The sequence below is a fragment of the Lissotriton vulgaris genome, chromosome 4_1, assembly GCF_964263255.1.
Source record: "Lissotriton vulgaris chromosome 4_1, aLisVul1.2, whole genome shotgun sequence".
Classification (NCBI taxonomy): Eukaryota; Metazoa; Chordata; class Amphibia; order Caudata; family Salamandridae; genus Lissotriton; species Lissotriton vulgaris.
The window spans coordinates 1,155,917,469-1,155,932,859 of record NC_141691.1 but is presented as its reverse complement, the minus strand read 5'-3'; positions in this window follow the sequence as shown (position 1 = coordinate 1,155,932,859).

Here is a 15,391-nt window from a genome sequence, read left to right as displayed (position 1 = left end):
GGTTCCAGCCTCTGGAGTGCATACCTTTAATTCTGGTACAGAATAATTGGTGTGTTTCTGAGACTGTTTTCAATTTCAAAAAGAATTTGTAAAGGTGAGTTATCGTTTATATATTTTAGTTAAAGAGTAGTATGCTTTTTTGCGTAAATAAGAAAGTCAGCTGTGTATTTAAAATGATGTTTTGCGTCAAGTGTTTGCATTCTGCTTTCAAAGGCGATTTTGCATTCTAGCAACCGATTCATCGCTTTGAGGGATAGTAGGTAAGGAGGATAATATTTTCTCTATTTTAGCTTCTTCCACTCTAAAATAGAGAAAATATTATCCTCCTTACCTACTATCCCTCAAAGCGATGAATCGGTTGCTAGTCCCACAAGTTGCCTGATTGAGCTAGCATCTTTTGGCCCCTTTTCGGAAGAGGAGGTCATAAAAGTCCTGTTAGAGATGAAGAGTGGCTCCCCGAGTGACCCAGTCCCCATAAAACATCTTAAACTCGTGGCTAACATCTTGTCAACTCCTCTGACTGACCTCTTGAACCTGTCACTTACACAGGGCATAGTGCCCCAGAGATGGAAAAAGGCCGTGGTGAAGGCCTTATTGAAAAAGCCAGGAATGGACTCATCCAACTTGACCAACTTTAGGCCAATTTCACTTCTGCCTGGGTTCTCAAAAATTGCAGAGAAGTTGGTTAACCGTCAGCTCTCTCACCATCTTGAGTCTAACCACCTGCTAGGAGACTCCCAGACTGGTTTCCGTCCTGGCCATGGAACAGACACTGCCTTGCTGGCAGTAGTGGAGGAGGCAAGGAGCACTCTAGATACAGGAGGGTCAGTGGCAGTGATCCTCCTGGACTTGAGTGCTGCCTTTGACACTGTGAGTCATCTAGTGCTCCTCCAACGTCTGTCAGAGGTAGGTGTCTCAGGGACGGCCCTGAAATGGTTGGGATCTTTTCTATCTGACCGTTTCTACCAAGTCTGGGAGGGGTCAGAGCAATCTGCCCTAATCCCTCTTCAATGTGGAGTCCCGCAGGGCTCATCGCTGAGCCCTACTCTATTTAATATATATATGACTCCACTTGAAAGAGTGGTCGCCCCCTCGGGGGTGAAGATCATCAGCTATGCTGATGATACTCAGCTGGTGGTCGGCCTCACTCAGCTGGCGGAACAACCTGAGGTTTTACATGACTGCCTCGCCAATGTTTATCGTTGGATGTCTATCTCTGCCCTAAAGCTCAATGGAGGTAAAACCGAGCTGATGCTCCTGGGCAATCCCAGTCCCTCCATTATTGCGACCTGTTGGCCCCGGTCTCTTGGTGACCCACCATCCCCCAAGAAGGAGATCAAGTCCTTGGGAGTATGGTTGGAAGAAGATCTGTCCTTCAGGACTCATGCCAGGAAGACCGCAGGGGTTTGCTTTGGCTTACTGAAATCAGCCCGAAAGGTGCTACCTTTGCTTCCTGATCCAGCAAGGAAGCTGTTGATACGTGGCCTCATTCTAGCGAGGCTCGATTATGGGAATGCGCTGTTTCTCGGTGCCCCCGAAGCGACCTTCAAAACTCTCCAACAGGTGCAAAATGCAGCTGCGAGAATCCTTATGGATGTTCCCAGAAGGCAGTCTGCTGCTCCTGCCCTCAGAGCGCTTCACTGGCTCCCCGTGAAGGAGCGGGTGAAATTTAAGGCGCTATGTACTGCCCATAAAATTCTACATGGCAAAGGCCCTCCTATTCTTGCTAATATGGCCCATCCCTATAAACCCCCACGTCTGCTGCGCTCGGACCAAAAACACCTTCTGCAGTCAGCCAGAGTAAGAAAAGCTCGTTCTGGGGGTAGGCGTTTCTCGGTGCAGGTGGCGTCTCTTTGGAACTCTCTGCCCCTCAGGATTCGCTCAGAGCCCAAGATCCTACCATTTAGGAAACTTCTTAAGACCTACTTGTTTCCACAGTAGTGATTAGCTGAGTCTCCCCTTCTGGTCTGTTGCGCCGGGACGCCCCTGGGTAAGCTGAGCGCATTATAAATTTCATATTATTATTATTATTATTATATACAGAATCGGAAAAATTATTGGTTCGGTAAAATACCGAATCGGTAATTTTACCGATTCTGTAAATTTGCTATGTAGGGGGGACTCTTCTGAGTCTCAAATGACTTAACAAATCGGTATTTTAGCATGAAATCAAACTTCATGGTAAAATACCGATTCCGGTGTGCATGCACATGTGTGCATGCACACGTATGTCATGTGAAAGGCAGACCTGCCCTTACATGAATGTAGGTGTATTATTGTTTTACATAAAAGGTTTTAAAACTTTGTTTGAAATCAAATGCATGCACACTTAGGGCCCGATGTAGGTGGTCGTTTAGGCCATTTACCGACCGGTTACGGACGATTTCGGTCGTTTCCGACCTGTAAATAGCGAAAAGGTATGTAGGCGCCTAAATCCAGGGCCACATGTAGGTAAATCTACATTTACAGAATCGGTGAAATAGTTTTTGATGGTAAAATGATGTGACTCTTGCAATGCGTCGCTTTTGCGGAACAGATATATGATGCAATTGTGTTGTTAATGTTACGGTGTACATGTAAAAAATGATGCATAAGTGTTGCACGGGCATTGTAGATACTCTCCTATGTGTGCTTAGCAATTTCAAGTCACTTCCCCCGGGTTCAAGGGCCTTGTAAATACGTCCCCACGTGTGTCTGGTCATTTGAAGTCACTTTCCTCGTAGTGCAAGGCCCTTATAAATACGCCCCCATGTGTGCCTGGCAAATTTTCATTTTGATTGTTTGAGTTACATAGCCATGTTAAAAGTTATTGGTGCAAGTTCCTTAAAAAAACGTTTTCATGTGTATTAGGGCATTTTAAGTCTGTTCCCCTTGAATGTAGGTGTATTATTGTTTTACATAAAATGTTTTAAAACTTTGTTTGAAATTAAATGCATTGCCACTTAGGGCCCGATGTAGGTGGTCGTTTCAGGCCATTTACCGACCGGTTACGGCCGATTTCGGCCGTTTCCGACCGTTAAATGGCCAATCGGTATGTAGGGGCCTAAATCCAAGGCCACATGTAGGTAAATCTACATTTACAGAATCGGAAAAATTATTGGTTCGGTAAAATACCGAATCGGTAATTTTACCGATTCTGTAAATTTGCTATGTAGGGGGGAGTCTTCTGAGTCCCAAAGGCCTTAACGAATCGGTATTTTAGCATGAAATCAAACTTCATGGTAAAATACCGATTCCGGTGTGCATGCACATGTGTGCTCACACACCTATATCATGTGAAAGGCAGACCTGCCCTTAGGGCTGGTTTGCCTGCCACATGGCACCTGTGCCTGTTTTGAGGGTGCCAGAGGGTGTCAAAGTGATACCCCTGCACCCTTGTGAATTCCTTTATTTTATTTATTTTTATAGCATTGTTGAATCTAGTTCTTACTGTTATTGATTTACTGTTTGGTAATAGTGGTTAATAACATTTTTTATTATATTTCACCACAGATTCAACTGCAGATTATTTGGAAATTAGACAATGCCGTCTAAGGATAGAATTCGAAAGGCTACGAAACGTCAAAGACAGCAGTTACCTAACATTTTGCAGCAGTCCTCTACATTAGTATTACCTCAACGGACGAAGAGAACACCGGGTAAGAGAATGAAATCATTCCTTAAAAACATTTGTAGATACAAAAGTATAACTACAGAACAAGTTTTAGTCCAGAAAAAGAGAGCCAATTTAAATGGAAAGGAAAGGCCTGTGAAAAAAGTTTGTGCTAGAGCAGGAGATAACTCTGTGCATGGCAGTAGAAGGGCAAATATTCTCAGGGACATTCGTAAGCGAATGTTCCGCAACAGGGTAATTGTCAATTTGCTAAAACAATTTAAAAAAGGTCAACAGAAAGTGTCATTTTATAAGAAAAAGAAAAATGTATAAAAATTATTGATCAGGCTTTCGAAATCAAGCGAAAGTTATTTATTTTGGTAATTAATAGAATTAGGAAACTAAACAAGGTAAACTATGTTTTCAAATCTAATAGTAGATGGAAGAGAGAAGTTAATCGAAGTAATTTTTGTGAAGTTTTCTTAGGAGAATGGATGCATAGTTCAAATAGTGAGGCATTTTTCAATGAGGAGAGTTATTTTCAGGACAATGTTTTGGTGCATGCAGTTGACAGCAGTGGTCGAGCATATGATGTAAAAGATGGTCATCCGGTTGAAAAAGAAATACTTGTGTCTGCAGATGCAGAAGAGGCGCTAAGTGATGAGGTTTTAGGGAGACGTCCTAAGGGACCAGTGTACACCTGGAAGTGTAGTTCTATTTGCAGTGTGCAACAGGATTCCATCAATTTGCTTTGTGATTTTATATGGACATTTCATAAGAAAAGTGTAAAGCAAAAAATAAAGTTGTTGCAAGAATTAGATCCTTGCAGAGTGAGACAAGTGACAGGTTTGCGTGGTCATTCACTGGCTTGTCTTTCTAGGAGAGTATGCCAGAGTGTATTTCATCATTTCAGGATGCTAGCAGTGCATCATAATAAAGTGAGGAAATTAGTTAGAATGTTGTATTATGCTAAGAGTCCAGCAATTATGCTTAAAAAATTAAGCAGAGCTCTTTTGCATGGTTCTGAAGTAGATGTGAAGAATATTTGTCAAGAAATTGAGTTCTGTTATTTTGCTGGTAAAGAGAACAATGTTGATATTGAACCACTAGAAGAAGGTAATGTGGAAGACAGTGAACAGATTTTCAGTACAGATACGTTTCACAAGGAAATTTCCACGTTTATTGTGAAATCAAGTGAGAGGCCTAATTTCACTTGTGTGTGGGAGCAGACCAACGTATGTGTACTTATTGCTATAACAAATTAAACCAAAACCAGATGCCTGCTAGAGCGGTTTATAATAATCTGGAATTAGATGACATTCCTTATGAATTGAAGGATTTAAATACTTATGAATCTATTTTGATTCAAAGTGTCCATCCCTTCCAGGCTATTGTACGAATGGAGCCAAAGACAGGGAAGTTGCCTCCATCAGATTTACAGAGAGGATTAAAGGGAAGGGTTGTTTATTTGCCTTTGGATTTGAAGAAAAACATTAATACAATTGGAGTAGAGAAAGTGGAAGAGGAACCTCTGGTTATCATAGTTAATGGTGTTCCGACAAAGAGTAAGAAAATCTGGCAAGATTTAGTGGATGTTAGGAAAGTTAAAAAGGCAACATTGTATTTGATAAAAAATAATAAGTACTACAAGAATGTATGTGTTGCAGAAGAGGAAGTAAGTGAAGAAGAGGACAGCGATTTGTGTCCTGGTCAAATTGAGAAAGTAGAAGCCTCTAAAAAGGAAGAAATATATGAACATTATAGTGTTCATCCTTTGCATTCCAAGGAAGTCATGGGGAATGCTATTGAGTTGTTTCAAATGAAACAAGCCAAAGGGAGTCCCATTAGTGTTTGGGAGGAAAGTTTGGAAGCTCGGTGTTTCCCACAGTTATTTCCCACAGGTCGAGGAGGACGATATGATGAGCGACCTGTTCAAATTCCTGCTTCAGAATACCGGAATTTACGATTGTATACAGAAGATCCTAGGTTTCGACAATGCATTCCCTATTTATTTCATCTATTGTTTGAAAGTGATCTCTTTGGATTGTCTTATGCAGTGAACCACATCTTGAAAAGTGGTATACAACTGCGAAATATCTCGGCAAGGGACTTTATGGATAAAGTCAATGTGCAAGACAGTATTTTGGATTCTCACCTGATTAATCTCATGGCTTGTCAGCGTGGTACTAATGAGTATTGGTACCGCGGTCATGGTGACTTAAAATGTATGCTGAAGAACTTAGGAACTCCCACATGGTTCCTCACTCTCAGCTGTGCTGAGTATGGCTGGGAAGACTTACTTGAATTTCTACGAGAGGTAAATGGAAACATTGAAAATATTGAATTCAAGACACCCGGAGAACTGTGCTCTTTGGATCCTGTGAATGTATGCAGGTACTTCAATCATAGATTTGAAGCTATGATGTCTTTCATCACGAACAAGAAAAATCCACCTCTTGGAGAGGTGTTGGATTTCTTCTGGAGAAAGGAGTATCAAGCAAGAGGTGCTCCTCATATACATATGCTACTATGGATCAAAGATGCACCCAAATTTGGAACAGATCCGGATGACTTAGTGATGAGTTTCATAGAACAGTATGCTACATGTGCTGTTCCAAAGACAAACGAAGACAAAAGTCTAAGAGAACAAGTTTTACGGTTTCAAAGCCATCGTTGTGGAAAGTACTGTCGTCGTAAATTCAGAAACAAGGACAAATACTACACCAAGGGCTCGATTCCGATCCGGTAAAATGCGCTCCGAATCGTCGTACGGAGCAATTTTCCCCGTACGAATCGTACCCGTACACGTCCCCGTACGTACGACGAAGTACGATCCGTACCAGGAGCCAAAGACCGTACGAGTCGTACAGGACTCCGTACGACTAAAATATCCGTACGAGTCTCACTCGGAACCCGCTGTACGAGACATCGCTACGGTTTGCGGCTGGTTTTTACGACCCAGCAAGTACGATTCGTGTCGGGTACGCAACGTACAACCCTTTTTTTTACGGGAGCTGGAAACAGCCGTAAACGCATAGTTCGCGCCGAAACAAGTACAGAACGGCCCCCCCTAGGGACGCCGCGTACCCCCCATGATCGCCGGGGTATGCGCCGTACCCCTGCGATCATGTGGGGTACGCGGCGTAGACCCAGCGTACATGGGGTACGCAACGTACCCCATTTACGGTAGGTGTACGTTGCGCACCCCATGTACGCTGGGTGTACGCCGCGTACCCCACATGATTGCAGGGGTACGGCACGTACCCCGGCGATCATGGGGGGTACGCGGCGTACGGTGTGTATGTGATTGAGCGCTTTTCCGTACGAATCGCACTTACCTGACGTGGACCGTACGAATAGCGCCCTGATCACCCGGTCCGGATCGTACTCGCCGGGTCGTACGGTGTGTTTACGAGTCGTACCTAAACTGCTACGAATACGAATTGTACGGGGGATTTTTTTTACCGGATCGGAATCGAGCCCTCAATGTCGTTTTGCATTTCCACGGTCGGTGTTATCAAAAGGAAGAGTTAACAATTTGATGTCATCGCTGCGACATAATATGACGAGGAAATCACCCAAAAACACATACAATTTGAAAAGAAACGAAGAGTCCAAGTACATCAACGACTACAACCCAGTGATTTTGTCCATGTGGAATGCTAACATGGATATACAGTTTGTGGCTGACAACTGTATGGCTGTGGTTCGGTATGTGACGTCTTACATCACTAAAAAAGAAAAGACAGAACTGAAGGATATGTGGGAGGATATTTCCCATGAAAAGAGCCTCAGTAAGAAGTTGTACAGTTTCAGTCTGAAGATGTTGTCGCATCGAGAAATCGGAGCTTACGAATGTTCTGACAGGTTATCTTCAGCAAGTCTCTATGCCAAATCTAGGAGTATCATTTGGGCTAGTCTTGGTCTTGCTGCAACGCGTAATCGAGTTCTGAAACCTGTACGGGAAATTGAGTATTTGGCGGAGAAGGAGCCAAACAGTACAGATATTTTGAAGAGCAACATGTTGGATACATATTATCCAAATAGAAGCAGTCACCTGGAGAATGCTTGTCTGTATGAAGTTCTTCAACATTACGTTTTCAAGAGGAACATCAAAGAAGATATTGATAAAGGAGTGTATGCTGTAATTGGAAGTGAGGGATGTCTGGTCAAGCAAAAAAAATGTCAATTGATAAATCATCGAAAATTGGATTGCGAATCTCCCGAAAGAAAAGAGTTTTTCTATTTAGCTCTTTTGCAACTTTTCAAGCCTTGACGTGCAGAAGAGGAACTGCTTGGGGATTTCCTCTGTTACGAAGACTCTTTCAATGCAGACGAGGAGTCCATAGAATGTCCTGTTTTTCCAAAATATCTACAAATGTTGAATGCAGAAATTGAGCAGGAAGCAACAATTGCAGTCGAGATTGCTAGAGACAGTTCTCAGGACAGTCAGAGTTCTGTTTCATTGAGTCAGGATCCACTAGGAGAACCAGTTATTGAAAATGAAGCTGCCACAGCCATGATTGAAGTGGAAAGAGCCATTGCACATGCTCAGAAGGATGCGGTTAACTTAGAAGAATTAGAAAGACAACTTAACGTTGAGCAGAGGAAAATATATGTCGAAGTTACCAACCAAATTGAGCATGGATTAAGTCATGAGAAGGAAGAGTGCTCATGTACGTCGTTGAAGCCTGTCCGACTGTACGTGAGTGGAGAAGCAGGAACTGGAAAAAGTTTCCTTATTAAAGCAATTTCATGTTATATGCAGAAAAGGACTGATTCATCGCTTTCTTGTGTTGTGACCGCTCCAACTGGACTGGCTGCTCATAACATTAAAGGGATTACTTTGCATCGGTTACTGATGCTGCCAGTGGAGCATGATAACAAATTACAATACCACAAGTTATCTGGAGATGCTTGTTGTGAAGTATCTCGAGTTTTGAAGAAGATGAAACTTCTTATCATTGACGAAGTAAGCATGGTTTCCAATCTCATGCTTGCTTTTGTGCATTTAAGAATGCAGGAAGTTCTTAAAACAGAGTATGATGTGTTATTCGGTGGCAAACACATCATTGTTTTTGGTGATCTTCTGCAGCTGACACCAGTGAAAGGACAACCAGTGTTTAAACTGCTTACACATGAAGATACCAAGAAGTGCCTAGGGAGCATTGGCAACGTTAACATATGGTTAAATTTCAGTTATGCTGAGCTGCGTGAAAATATGCGTCAGGTGAAGGACGAAGATTACAAGAATATTCTACAAGATATTAGAATCGGGAAAGTGACTGAGCGTGGTAAAGAAGCTTTACATGCACGCTTACTGTCAAATTTATATCCAGAAGAAGACGTTTTGCCAGAGGATATTTTTCAGAAAATTACTGTGAAGAAATCTGGAATATGTTTGATGCCAACTCTTGCAGAATGTTCCATCTTCAACAATAAAATGTTGAATTTAGAAAAACAAGAGATTGTGAAACTTGAAGCTATTGACAAAATAGAGCATATGGGAGCAACAATTATTTTGTCAGAGAATTTGAAATCTAAATTGGATTAATTAGAGAAGACTATATCTAAAACTGCGGGTTTTGAAAAGACTTTGAATGTGTGCTTAAATTGCCGAATCATTTTGAGAAGGAATTTACATGTTGAAGGAGGTCTGGTAAATGGATCAATGGGTAATGTTGTTGATTTTGAGAAATACAGAAATAGAGATGGAATTGAATTTTTAAAAATTAAATTTGATGGCATTGAGGAAGTACAGCTAATTGGTCGTTGCTCTGCTAGGTTTTTGCTTGTTAAAGACTTATGTGTTCGCCGTAAGCAGTTTCCTGTTTGCTTGGCATATGCGGTGACAATTCATAAATTGCAAGGTTTAAGTGTAGACACTGCTTTAGTGAATATTGGCAGTTCTGTATTCAAAGAGGGTATGGCTTATGTAGCATTGTCACGAGTCAAAACTTTATCGGGTTTGTACTTGATTGACTGTGATGTCACAAACATTTGTGCAGATCTAGATTGTGTTAAGGAATACAATAGGTTAAGAATAGAGTATGCGCCACATTTGCCTCAATATCCTTTGATTGAGAAACGTGTGGTAGGCCGGAAACGAAGAAATATCAGTAATAGTAGGGAGGTTGTAGCAAAAAGACCAAAAGTCGATGAACCCAAAATTGTAAGCAGGAATAAAATGAATTCTGTTGAAAATGTTGTTGGTTTTAGATTAGAAAATAGTTCTGGTGTCAACTGCTATGCTAATGTAGTTGTTAATGTTCTCTTTTCACTAGAGACTTTCAAAGAACAGATTGTGATCAATTCGGAACAAAGTTTATGCTGTTTGTTGAATTCTGTGTTAGAGAAATGTAGTGCTGATAAAACGAGAGTAGAAAGTGTGTCTGAAATTCGTTTTCTGTTAGACGAATGTTCAGGTCAAACAGAATTCTCTGAAAATATTCAGCAGGATTGTCAGGAGTTTTTAATGTATATGCTTGATGTATTGCAAGATGAGGGTGTAGATGTAGATTATCTATTTGGCCTTTCTTATCAATGGCAGCATGACTGCGAGAACTGTAGGCTATCAAGTACTAATAGTGTAGACTCAGAAAGATTTATATATTTAACTTTGCCTGACAGTAAATCAGTATCCTTCAATAAGCTAGTAAAGGCAGCCGATCAAAATTTGGAGTGCAGCCAATGTAAGTCTGAAATGCTGTCCACGTTAATTTTACGAAGTTATGGCCAGTATGTCATTTTAATGTTCCAACGATGTAGGCCTGATGGAACTAAATTGACAACTTTAATTATTAATTTTGTGGCTTCGCAGTTGTCAATATCAGGATGGACTTTTAAAACTACTGCAATTATATATCATAATGGTCCTTCAACTAATTCAGGACATTATACAGCTTATTTGAAATCTGGAAATGGTTGGTCATTCTGCAATGATTCTGTTTTAACTTTAAAAAAAAGATTGCCTTTCCACCTTCAAAATTCTTACCTGGTGTTCTTACAACCAAAATTTTAGGAAAAAAAGCTTGGGATTTGTTTAGAGGAATTTACAGAGGTTCTAATGGCTCCTACTGTATATGGCCTTGTGGATAATTGTAGTACAGAGCGAAAACTGTTTGTTTTTATAAGCAAAGTCAAGCAGCAGATCAAAGTAAGGAGTAGAGGAAATGTAAGTCTGCAATGCTGTCCACATTATTTTTGAAAACGTATGGATGAAATGTCATTTTACAATTTCAACTACATAAACTGGAAGAAAATAAGTTGTCCAGTCTAATTAAAAATGTTTTGGCTACACAGTCATCGATTTCAGGAAGAACATTTGCAACTGCAGCTATTATATAATATGCTGGTCCTTTGACAACATCTGGATATTACACAGCTTATTTGAAATTTAAAAAATGGCTAGTCTTTCAGCAAACATTACTAATTGAGTATGAAGCAATGTTGCCTTTTGACTTGATTTTTGAAGTCAGAATTTAGGGTAGGTAATTGGACTATAATGATTCTAGGTGTTGCTGTAACTTAGTGTGCTGTTTCAATATGGCCTGGATACCCGTCACCCCCTCCCAACACAATCCCCAAGAATGGGAAGACGGATACGGTTCTTGAGCTTTTGGAAGGCGGGAGGGAGTTACCCTCCCGGCCGTATTTATTAAAATATGAAACAAAATTAAAACATTAAAATAACAGTTTCATATCATGTACAATTTCATTTATACATTACGATGTTTATTGGCTAACCTTAACATATCTCTAATACAAAAGGTTCTCCTAGCCGATTCTAAAACATCCTGTAAATGCATTTCTCAAACTTCAAATTGTACATCCTAACATTACGGGCCAACGGCAAGGTCGTAACCGGTGTCAGATCCCTAAACCAGAACTCCCCCCCTTACTTGTGAGGGGCGGGCGCACAGAGGACTGTACCTCTGTGCCAACTTCCAATTTCCCTTGTCTTAACGGGGGCCCATATTTACTCGACGCCATCTTGGTGGTCGTCCGAGGACTCGTGTGAGGTGTCTAGAAGGTAGCGTAGACCCCCCTCCCACCCCACACTGCTTACCACATCCGCCGTCGCGGATGTCCTGGCCCCGGGAAATTCGAAGGAGGGGACCCGTAGCCCCTCCTCCCCAGGGAGGGGCCTTGACCACCTTCCCTTTCGGCAGTCCCATCCTTAGAAGGGTACCGCCTCCCCGTGTGAGGGGCCAATGGCCGCTTCCCCCCGGGCGCTCCCATCCATAATGGGTGGCGCCCCACCTCTAGGGATCTTCCAATTACTGCTCACCGATCATGACCTTACCGCCCGACCAAAAAATAAATACGACATTGTTTAATGAGAAGGAAATAAACAATTATACTAGGCATTTCAAGTATAAATTTTTATCTCTACCATACATTTTCCAATACAGCTGCGATACTCGCCTGAGTTCATGCTAGAAGAGCAACCATTTATTGTATATCAAAACACCAAACTTTATTAGCAACAACCTGAAAAGGAGGAAATATCAATATCAATCCACTTTATTGCAATACAAATCGCTGTCATCAGGGGCTGGTGGGTGGGTCAAAATTGGCTCTTGTTCCGTCCAGGGCTCACGTGCAACGAGGGGGTGCAGCTTCCAAGCACAGGAACAAGAGGATGCTTCCTTGGATTGTTGCTCCTTTTATTCTTCTCCGGGAGGGCGTGGACCCTCCTCAGACCGCCTACAGGGCGTGGCCAACGGCGTAAGTGTCTAGGACAACCCCTCTTGGGCGGGAAAAAGGCGCGCCCCGGCTGCGCCGCTTCGGGCATACCAGCCGTGACACGCCTCCCGCCCAAAATGGTTTCCCGGGGGGGATCGGGGCACCTGACCATACGTTCGGGGGGACCGAGTGGTCACCCCTTTCCATATGGCCTGGATACCCGTCACCCCCTCCCAACAAAATCCCCAAGAATGGGAAGACGGATACGGTTCTTGAGCTTTTGGAAGGCGGGAGGGAGTTACCCTCCCGGCCGTATTTATTAAAATATGAAACAAAATTAAAACATTAAAATAACAGTTTCATATCATGTACAATTTCATTTATACATTACGATGTTTATTGGCTAACCTTAACATATCTCTAATGCAAAAGGTTCTCCTAGCCGATTCTAAAACATCCTGTAAATGCATTTCTCAAACTTCAAATTGTACATCCTAACATTACGGGCCAACGGCAAGGTCGTAACCGGTGTCAGATCCCTAAACCAGAACTCTCCCCCTTACTTGTGAGGGGCGGGCTCACAGAGGACTGTACCTCTGTGCCAACTTCCAATTTCCCTTGTCTTAACGGGGGCCCATATTTACTTGACGCCATCTTGGTGGTCGTCTGAGGACTCGTGTGAGGTGTCTAGAAGGTAGCGTAGACCCCCCTCCCACCCCACACTGCTTACCACATCTGCCGTCGCGGATGTCCTGGCCCCGGGAAATTCCAAGGAGGGGACCCGTAGCCCCTCCTCCCCAGGGAGGGGCCTTGACCGCCTTCCCTTTCGGCGGTCCCATCCTTAGAAGGGTACCGCCTCCCCGTGTGAGGGGCCAATGGCCGCCTCCCCCCGGGCGCTCCCATCCATAATGGGTGGCGCCCCACCTCTAGGGATCTTCCAATTACTGCTCACCGATCATGACCTTACCGCCACAGGCCGGATAGTTGACCGGCTATCCGGACCCCCCACAAAGCTCCTACTAAAGGTCATAGTTACGTAAACTCTTTAACCAAGCTAAGAAGTCTCCTATGAGTAAGACATTTCCCTCCCGGGACAAATGGACCCCATCCGCCAAATACATATGGTCCCCCCGGATACACCCGTGTGGAATACACTGCAATTTACCTGTACGAAACAACCTACTCAATTTTTTATTAACCTTCTTTACTGACTGGTTCAAAGCTGGCACAGAGAGGGCCCCCCGCCACACCTTCCGAGGAATCATGTGTGACCATGCAATTGTGCACCCCGAAACCCTTCTCGCCAACCAACTTACTGTGGACAAGATTAACTCGAGAAGTACTCGTCGACCCATGGTCACCAAATCATTGCCCCCAAGATGCACTATGATTACAGACGGCGGTGACCTCGTCCGCCCTAACAGTCCCTCAATGAAACTTTGAAACTGGTCAATACAGAGCCCGCCCCTTCCGTGGAAGGTCACCCTGTACCCGTATTCCCCAGCCACGTGAACCATGTCACCTGCTTTGAATACGTCTGCGGCGCGCCTCACGTATGAGTGGCCAACGAACCACACCACTCTTTTCTTAGCCGGTGATCTTTGACCGCTGGTCCCCAGGTGATGGGTCAACTGCACAGTCCGCCCGCAAAGCCTGCTCGCGAAACTGAAAACCAAACAGAAAACAAGAAGCGTGAGTGCATGACATTAGCTTCACAACATGTGCAAACGCACATACCTTTTATAACAGTTTGAGGACCAACGCCCCACCGCTTCACTTTTTCAACACTCAGACCCCTGTAGCCTCTGTAGCAGCCCCTATCCGGAAGGAATGGGTCCCAAAATCGCTCGGGTTCAAGCCCGCTGCCGCGATTGCCATTGTTAACACCCGCTGAAACTGAAACCTAGTCAGTGGGGTGGCGTCGGTGTGCCTCAGCAAGCTTCCCCCCCATGCTGCCGCCCTCAGCGCTAAGTACTCTTCAACGCATTTAACCGGGCACATGGGGGATCCCGGAATCCGCTGGACTACCACACTGTCCCCGATCGCTCCCTGATCGGTCTTGGACCTGGCTATCGAGATCACCATTGTCTCGCCTTTAATTTGAATGTGTTCCCGACACAGTCCTCCCCCCGTGTCCTGCTTGTTCCTTGCTACCAGTTCGCTTACCCGCATAGCCCCATGGAATGCTAATGCAAAAGCGGCCCGGAACAGCACTGTCTCTGACTGGGATGAACATGTCACAGGAAGTACGGACATTAACAGGGACAACCTTTCTAAACCTATCGGGTGCCTCTCATCCACTCTACGACCCTCAAGGCGTTGCCACCCACGCAGCGCCTTCTGTACAAGAAAGGACGATGTGGGGTCCTGGATGCCATGAGCCCGCGCCATGAAGGAAATGGCGGCCCGGTGCGTATTGGCCGTAGCCACTGATCTGCCGGCCTGATGTAATGCTACCAGAAATTTCAGGACATACTCCTCCTGCCCCCAATGCTCCCCCATAGCTGAACCCAAAAAGGACCAATAGGAACGGAATGCCCCTTCATATGCCTTCCTTGTCCTGGGTGCTAGACTCTCTCCCACGAGGTTTTGTAATCCGGGGCACCGAGAGACCAGAGAGCTTCGGGAAATGGTGCCGCCACCGAGTCCGCTGAGGGCAGAAAACCCCGGAAGGCCTGCATATGGGAACGAGAGAGTGCATCAGCTGCCTGGTTTAGTACCCCTGGCACATGTCTTGCCCTAAAGTGGACGTTTAATCTCATACATAGCAGGACAATTTCCTTCAGCAATCTCAAAATCCATTTGCAGCGTGCTGCCTGATTATTGATACACTCGACCATGGTCATATTATCAGACCAGAACACCACAGAGCGATCACGAAACCCCTCAGGCCATGTTTTCAAGGCCACCAGAATGGGGAACAGCTCCAGAAACCCAATGTTACCTGTGAGCCCATTGTCGTGCAACCACGCTGGCCAGATTCGTGCCGACCATTGATTGCCAAATATGGCGCCAAAACCTACACTCCCTGCCGAGTCGGTCCACAACCCCAGTTCTTCCGAGGAAACTGGCGGTTCGGACCACACGACACGACCGTTGAAATCTGCCAAA